This window comes from Cupressus sempervirens, chromosome 9 (genome assembly GCF_028749045.1).
Source record: "Cupressus sempervirens isolate cs-2001-9-10 chromosome 9, ASM2874904v1, whole genome shotgun sequence".
Taxonomy (NCBI): domain Eukaryota; kingdom Viridiplantae; phylum Streptophyta; class Pinopsida; order Cupressales; family Cupressaceae; genus Cupressus; species Cupressus sempervirens.
In genome coordinates this window covers 81,385,080-81,394,184 of record NC_143126.1, presented here as the reverse complement: position 1 = coordinate 81,394,184, position 9,105 = coordinate 81,385,080, and positions in this window count along the sequence as shown.

Below are 9,105 nucleotides of genomic sequence, written 5' to 3'. Positions count from 1 at the left end.
GAAACCTTAATATCTTCGAAAGATTTCCTTATTTCTAGTACCAATTCTATCTTAGGCCCCTTTTTGAGTAGATCATTGAGGGGAGGAACTATCTCTGCAAATCCACTTATGAATTTTCACACAAAGTTTATCTTTCCAAAGAAAGATTTCAATTTCTTCTAACTATGTGGAGGTGCTAACTTGAAAATAGACTCAACTCTATTCGGATCAATGCAAATTTTAGCTTTGGAAATGACATGTCCTAGGAGTTTTCCTTTGGTAACATCGAATGAACATTTCTTGGGATTGATGGATATGTTCTATTTATGACATCTATTTAATACCTACCTTAGATAAGCAATATGGGTACTTCAATCTTTTGAAGAGATAGTCAAGTCATCCATGTAGATGACTATACACCTATTTATCAATGCTTTGAAAGCTTCATCCATTTCTCATTGAAATGTAGCCCCTGCATTAATCAATTCGAAAGGCATCCTTCTATAAGCAAAATTTCCCCACTTGGTTGTGAAAGTAGTCTTTAGCCTATCTTCTTCATCAACCATCACCTAATTATATCTCGAGTAACCATCCAAGAATGAAATCATTTTTGAACCATTAACAATTTGCAGTACTTCATCCAGTAAGGGTAGAGGTTAGTTATCCTTTTGAGATGGTAGATTCAAGTTATGAAAATCAACACAAAGATGAATCTCTCCTGTCTTCTTCCGTATGGGAACCAAATTGGCCACCCATGTGGAATAGCAGATAGGAAATATGATCTTAGCATCCAGTAACTTTTTTACTTCCTTCATGATCAATGGATCAATAAGTGGATTTACTAGTATTTGTCTTTGTCAGAATGGCTTTGCATCAAGTTTCAGCAGGATGTCATGTGTGATAATCTTAGGATCATAAGTCTTGAACTCTTCATAGCTCCAAGCAATAACATCCTTATACTCAGTGATTAATTTGAGCATGTCCTCCTTTTCCTATTGGTTACATGCTTTACCTATTTGTACCATTTTTAGTTCTTCATTAGTACCCAAATTGTATGAATCACATTCTTTGATTCCCTTTTCTTGAGTTTCCCGTCTATTGAGTGTTGATTCATCATGATCAAAGATGCATTCAAGTTCAACTATTCCTCTTGGAATGGTGTTGGTTTTCAAATTAAGGAATTCATCTTCATACTCAAGCTCATCATTTTTAAGCTTGTCATCAAGCGTATCATCAATCTCTTGTCCCTAAAAATGGTGACTGCACATAATAAACTCAAGTTTATGTTGATCATCCTGAAAGACCTAAATTTTTTTATATTGTTAGGAATGGAGGGAATGACAACCAATTCTACTAAAAAAAAATTCAACTTGGTTCTTTCAACTGGTTGCAATGCACTAGCTAAGAAGTCAAGAGCATCTGCTACCATGTTCTTTCTCCTTGGAATGGATTTGATGTTTAAGGCCTCAAAGTCATCCAATATGTCCCATACCCTTTTCCCATGAGCAAGTAATCTTTTGTCATTGCAAGAATATATGGATTTTACTTGTTGTATGACCAATTGGGAATCCCCTTGATTTTAATAGTTGTGACTCCCTTTTCAAGTGTGAAGAGGAGTCCTTAGATTAATGCCTCATATTCTGCACCATTTTTGGTACATCTAAATTGCAATCAATATGCGGCATAGAAAGATCTACCTTTTGGGTTGATTAATTCAATACTTGCACCATCTCCCATCTTGCACCTAGAGCCATCGAAGCAGAGTGTCCAAATTGTATTTTCCTTGGGTTTTCTAACTTTTTCCTTAATTTCTCTTTCACTTGAGCCTTGAATGATTGTTTCTTAGGAACACATTGTAACTTTCCTTGTGTAGGGCTTGATGAGTCCCCTTAACCTATAGATAGAGGAAGTGTTTGTTTTTCTTGTTTATCCTAAATTTCCCCTATCAGCTCTTTGATTTCCTCAACTTTAGGTTCAAGATGAATGAATATTGAAGTCCATCCTTTACCTTTCACATATCATCTTCTTCTTTGAACTTTAATCATCCCTAAAGGAGGAGAAGACAAACCAAAACCATTTGAAGAGGTATCACTATATGATACATTGAGATCATCACTTTCTTCTTCAATCTTTTCAACAAGGTTGGATGAATTCACTGAATTTTGACTTTCAATGAGTTCATCTGTTTATTAGGAATAAGGTGTCTCAACCTTGTTTAATTCCTTTTTTTTTTTTTTTGTTTGTAAAATGTATTTCTTGCAAATAATGTTGATGTGTCGACATCTTGAATTGTGTGTAAGGAGATCATGACTAAAATGGTTATGACGGATTCCCATGACACATAAGAGCTATGTTAGGAAGATTCAATGATAGGTGAAGACATGTGGCAACTAAGATATTTGAGTACTGTACACTCTACCCCAATAGAATTTTTTTGGGGTTCCTATTTTCTCAGAGAATGGAAAAACCCTAATACGGTTTACCTTTGGGAGTAGCCCTAAAGTGAAGCGCATGTTATAAGCATTTTTACAGTTGTGAAGAGATGCGATGCAAAAAAGGTGTATTGTTGGTATTGCAAGTAGCTACTGGAGTCTTCTGTTGTTGATGTTGAACTTGCATTGCAAGTGTATTGTAACCTTGTGTTGAAGATAATACATTGTGCAGGTTCTGAAGGGGTGGGGTTGTTTTACCGAAAGGTTTTTCCCCACCGAAAAATCCTTCTGTTGTGTGTTCCTTTCTCTGTCTATTTTCTTTATGCATGGTTGGCTGCACTATTGTTGTCTACATGATATTGAATCTGTAAGTGTAGAAGATTTTAATAGGATTTGCATCATAATTTCCTTATGAGATTAGTGTAGGAAGTTGTTTCCGCACCTGAGTTTCCTTACACTATTGAGGTCTTTTTATCCTTGTTTTCCATTATGTGGGTCAATACGTTCGCAACTACTTCTTGACAAGATGAACATTCAAATTCAAAGTGACTAACTTTTTTGTAAAAGACAAAATTCTGAAAGGAGGAGGATGCTAGGATCAGCTTCTTCTCCTAAACACTATAAATTGGTCACCATACTATCTATGAACTATGTCATGGTTTCATTTTTGGGTACCGGCACCTTAGGTTCTTCATTTTGATCTTGAGGTGTATGGTTTGGAACCATATCCAATACCATCACTTTGTATGAACCCAAATCTGATTTTAAGAATGCTATCTCATTCGGGGCATTATAATCTATAATCATTATTTTCAATTTAGGCTCAACATCTATCTTGATTTGATTATTCAATCCTTTCCATGGCAACCACAATTGAGTGAAGTCTATATAAAACCATCCTCTCAAACATTTCATCCATTCTCTTCTTAAAAGTAATCCATATGCCTTCGGGATATCAACCACATGTATGTCAATAACATCCTAGATTTGAGGATCAACCGTTAACTATATCTGCACATCTTTCAATACTCAATGACTTTTACCTCTATTTTATCCAACTATATCACCACTCAGTTAGAGGGTTGAGGACTAACTTGTAGCCTTTGGGCTATTAATAATGGCATTATGTTACATAAAGCTTGCAAATCAATGAGGAAATTGTGAAGATTCTTCCCATATAACCTAGTGCTCAGCAAAAATGGGGGTACCTCAGCTTTATCCTTGAACATAGTGGGCATCACTTCCATAGAATTTACTTGTTATAGCACTATCTTTTGAGGGACAAAATTCATATTTTGGGAAACCTTTTTACTATCCAATGTCTTTATGAGCACTTCTTTTTGTTGTGGACAATTCTAAAACATGTTGAACATGGACATATTGGCTTTAGTATTCTTTATTTTTCTTTGGAAATAAATAACATTATTTCTTTGGAAGTTGTTATTTTGTTCTTGTGACAATCTGAGACGTTTAAGCTCATTGTTCATTTCTGACATGGTCTTCTTCATTTGACCAACTTTTGAAAGTAGATTTGTATCTACTTCCATAGGAACCATTGCTTTTTGTTCAAAGAAAGCTATTTTTGTGGGCTCATACCCTACATATGTTATCACTTGAGTTTGTGGAGTAGGTGCCTACTATAATGGAACTGGGTTCATAGGTATGAACTGGCTAGGCATAGTGGGTGCTCACATAGGGTATGTTGGTATTGTAGGTATTGCTTGTGTTAGAAGCATCATTCCTCCTATATTAGGATTTCCTTGCTTTGTGAATGTGATTGCTTCTACAAAGACTTTGTCCAATGTCTCAATATTCATTGTAGGAAGTCTTCTCAGAAAGATCGCAGTAAGAGGGTCCATTGCATTCAAATAAATTTGAATAGCGGCTTCTACTGATATGGTGTATGGCATTTCCAACTTGTAGTAGGCCATATGAAAGCAATGGTTGAAGCTTGAAACTATCTTAGCTAGGTCCCTTTTTATTGATATGAATTGTTGATGTATCAAAGATGGGTTGATGAATGTTTTGAAATCTTCCAAAAATAAATTTTCAAATGTATCCCAATCTCCAATGCATCTGAGTGGAAAATTGACGTACCAATTGAAGGTAATTTCTCCCAAAGAGTAGGGGAATAAATGAAGAACCACGTCCTCATTAGCCACTTGCTTTTGGTTGCAAATTTTTTTGAAAACTTTGACATGATCCTTGGCACTTCATGTTTCACCATAGATAAGTCTTGGGAAAAACTTCTTAGGATTCTTTGGGAGGTCATGGAGTGCACCTCTCAAGTTTATTGGTGAGTCTACAATGTTTGTGAAAAAGGCCATGGGAGGACTTGGTGGACCTAATGGTGGTTGTTGGGGAGAAGCTATCAAAGTATGTGGTGGTTCACTAGGTGGTTGGAGTGGAAGTGAAGTTGAAGAAGATGATGAAAGTTTTAAAAAGAGTGGTTGGGCTTGACATGTTCCCTTGTCACTACATGATTTATAGAAGTGGGTAAGTTCAAGAAATTCATGTGTACTTGGCATAGATCTTAATGCTCACTGAAATGGGGATTTTGGATCAATATCCTCCAGCCTGCATCAAATTTTGGTGACAAGTGTACCTCTACAAAAGTACACTTTCTCACCATTTTGGATTTTGTGCACCACAGAGTTTTGCAGACCTGCAGACCTACGGATCTATGGACCAGTGTACTTGCAAACCTACGGAGTAGTGGACTTGCAGACCTGCAGAGCTGCGTACCTAAATTTCTAAACATTTTAGAAGTATTTTCGGTACTTGTTCAAAATGAAGTTTATTGTAGGGGTGCAAACAAATTTGAAACTTTGTCAAATGTTCCTAATTTTTGAGAGTATGTTCTTTAGTTTGTGGCCCTCCTTCTAGCACCACTTCTATTGGGCATTGATTTTTCATGAGATCAATAGAAAGAATCGATTGCATAATTCCTCTATTGAAAAGAAAATCTTTTAAAGGATCCACTTGAAGATTCAGTATTTGTCTTGTGAAATACCAAAATTCACTTAGTAGAAGATAAATGTGAGTGTTCACAAGGAGGCCTTTGCTGGTTCTAAAACTCTTTTATCTTAGAATCGAAGTAAATATGTTCACTATCTCAAAATATCACACCAAAAGAGAATAATATTTTTTTATTTTCTATTTTTCAATGAATGCAACTCTAATAATGCAGCTACTATGAGGTACTATTCTAGCAGTGCAACTATAGCAATGCAGCTACTATGAGGTCCTATTCTAGTAAGGGGTTAGCAAAGAAAATAATGGGACTTAAAGAAAATAACGTGAAATCATATGAATTGAAATTGAAATTCCTAAACACACATAAGCTACAGAACACAACATGTTGTGAGTTAAACCTTCAAAGGAATCGGTATGAAACCAATTCAAACAGGAGTAGTGCTTCCTAGAATCCACTAATGTAATCATCGGTGAGAATCTTTAACAAATCGAATGATGTTTCAGTCTTCATCAAATCTCAAGGCCATGGAAAGTGCACTCATGTGAGACAAAAAGCTATATAGACACAGTCAAGTGATCTCTTCTCAAGCTTGTTACGTTAGAAAAATTCGTATGTCTATAGCAAACACCAGAACTAAAAGATCACACAACTAGAAACAATGCAATAAACCTTTGGCTCAATCACAATCTCATGAATAAAATTCATGAAAATATGACACATTCAGGCAAGAATGACTACACTCCAAATGCGAGGATGAAAAGCATAATTTTATTGCATAATAATGGTGGCCCTTATTACATTTTATAATGGGGTATTTATAAGAAATCATCTCCTCAATTCATTTTGAGAGTGAGAGATATCTTCATGCTTTTAAAACATTAAAACAAACTAAATATATACAAACTAATACTCTAATTGGTGCTTAGAGGGACTTCATCCATATTTTATTCACTAATTGGATGCATGAACACTTTACATGTCAAAAACCAAGAAAGCATGAGAGAGAAAGTATGAGGAAGCCATTAGTCAAAGTGGAAGTGCATGGAGGTGCCAAAAATAGAAGCTAGCCCTTCACTAGGCATGTGTCGAAGTTAACTTGCCATCAAAATGCATTCCTAATGCATGAAAAGTGCAATTTTTGGAACTGGTAGTCAACTATCAGCACACCTATGAATTGCAAAGCTGTAGACCTATTGAGCTACATGAAAATGTGGAGTTGTGGACCTACGAACTTGCGAACTTGTGGAGCTACGAACCTTGACTAGGTAAAAATCTCAAAATCTTACTAAGTGTCAAAATTGAAATTCTTGCATCTGGGTTTTGTTCATCTTCATCCTAAAGTTATGTTTGGATGATTTCCCTTGAATTTCTCTATCATCTTAGTAATTTTAGCAGCATTTGGAAGATCTATATCCTCATACTTATCCTTGACCTTCTGTCTGTAGTTATCCACCTTGATTTGAGTCTCTGCAAAATCTTTGAGTTTGGTGTCCAACTCTAACAATGCTTCCTCTATCCTAAAGGCTTGTCTGATGTCTTCATCACTAGATGCCTCCTCTAAAGTCTTCTTGAAATTATCCACTACTACCTCAATTGGCAACAACTTCTCTCATTCTTCATCTTCAAAGATGTCCAAGTATGCATCACTATACAAGTTTTTTGCTTCCAAAATTCACTCTCAGGCCAGGTGCTTGAGCCTCTGTATCTCATCATGCAATATTTCCATCACTTTATTTCCATTGGCTATTTTCTCTTTCCAATCATCTATCATGTCTAACTCTTATCTGGTATATACATCAATTAGAATGTGGTACCTTTGCCCTTTTATTGCTTGTAGAGTTTATAAATCTTTGCTCCATGCCCATACCTCATCCATGATACTTAATTCTTGCCTCAAAATTGCCATGATCTTATCAACATTCTCTTGCATAGCATGCAACAAATTAAAACTTCCTGTGATTATAGTGACACCTTTATCCTCAAGGCTATCCTGCCAATCCTCACAAGCTTTCAAAAATGGATTGATTCATACACCTTCCCCTTCTCTAAGAATGGTATTTAGAGTCTCCTCATGGCATTAAGGATCAAGAGGACCAACAACTTCAGCTAGATATCCCTTTAGGATCTCAACTTTCCTTCAAAGTTTTTTGATTTCAATCTAATCTTGTTCCATGTGCCTGAGAACCTTTTTGACTCCCATAGGTATCATCTGTCAGGATGTATCATATGTAGGCTTTCCCAACATAATATTTTTCACTTCATAGTCCTTGAGACTAACAGCTTCAACATCTACACCTTCAAGAGGGTGAGCCACTTGTGCAAGTAAGTCTTGGTTCCATATGGAAGTGACGAACACAAATGGCATTGCATCATGTAATGGAGACTCAAGCTTGTTTAGTATCTTTGTAATATCACAAATGTCATCCTCTGAAGCACAAAATTGATGCTCAACATTTCTCATTATTTATTTACAGAACCATCTTGGGATGTGTCTCTCTATAACCTTGGCTCTAGATGTTGAAGGGGTGCGTTCAACTATCTCCTTCCCTTTATCACTCTTGCTCAGAGTCTCCTATTATGAGGACTCTTCTTCTTTTCTAGTCTTAGTCTCTGTAGATCTTGTAGTTTGATCCTCAACTTCCTGAGAAGTTTTTTGTGCATAATCTACTATCTGTGCCTCTTTTGATGGCTCATCAGTAACCCTTGGTTTTGGTTTCTCTTGTAATGATGGTTCCTTTTCAATATGTTCGTCTTCTAAACTTGGAGGTGGGGGAGTGACTGAACCCTTATCTACCACTATGATCTGTGGTGGAGATGGAGGAGTGAGATTAGGATCCTGTGTCTCTAGTGGCATCTATGTCCAGTCTTGCTATTGAAGTTCACCTATAGGGGTGTCTCTGATCTTATCTCCAACTAACTTCATACCCACAGGCATGAAATAAAAATTTGGGATGGAGAGAACATCTTCACCTTCCTCCCTTCACTCATTCACCCATCATTGCACTTCATTTTTTGAAGAAGAGAGTTCTATAGGTTCTTCTTGGGTGGGTGGCAGGGTACTTATGGCAATCTTCCTTCTCTCCAATTCTATGGCTTTCGCCAACTAAGTTCTCCTTTGTAAGGGTACTTGTTCTTCCTCCTGAATGGTTTTGAGAACTAGTGGATTAGGCACTAATCTATTATTGACTCTTTACCTCTTGCTCATCCTAACCTTGATCCTCTTTTGTCTTTTCAGAGCCATAGGAGAAGAAAACTCTTCTTGCATAGGAGGAATAAAGGTCTTTGGAATTTCTCCCTCTTCCATGTGGCTCAACAAAATAGGAGGCAACTGAAGTTCAACCTAGATTTGGGTATCTCCTCCATCTTGGGGCTCTTGTAGATTTGGCTGTCGTTGCTGGGAAGAGACTTGTTCTACAACATGCTCTATCTGAATCCTCAGAGGAGAGGCTTTCTTCCTCTTTCCCTTTCTCTCTAAAGGTGATAATATCTCACTGGGTAATCAAGCTGGTAGAATATCTCTAGCCTAATAGGAGACTTGAGTGTAAAGACAGGAACTATGACTTTCCTTCCCTTACCCCTTTCTAGGTGAGCATGCACATGGAAGATCACTATATCTAAAATTGGACCAAGTGGAAAGAGTTTCTTAATCCAACTCTTTGTCATTCGAATGACATGCCTCACTTGATGATTAATATCATCTCCTTTATTTCTATCAAC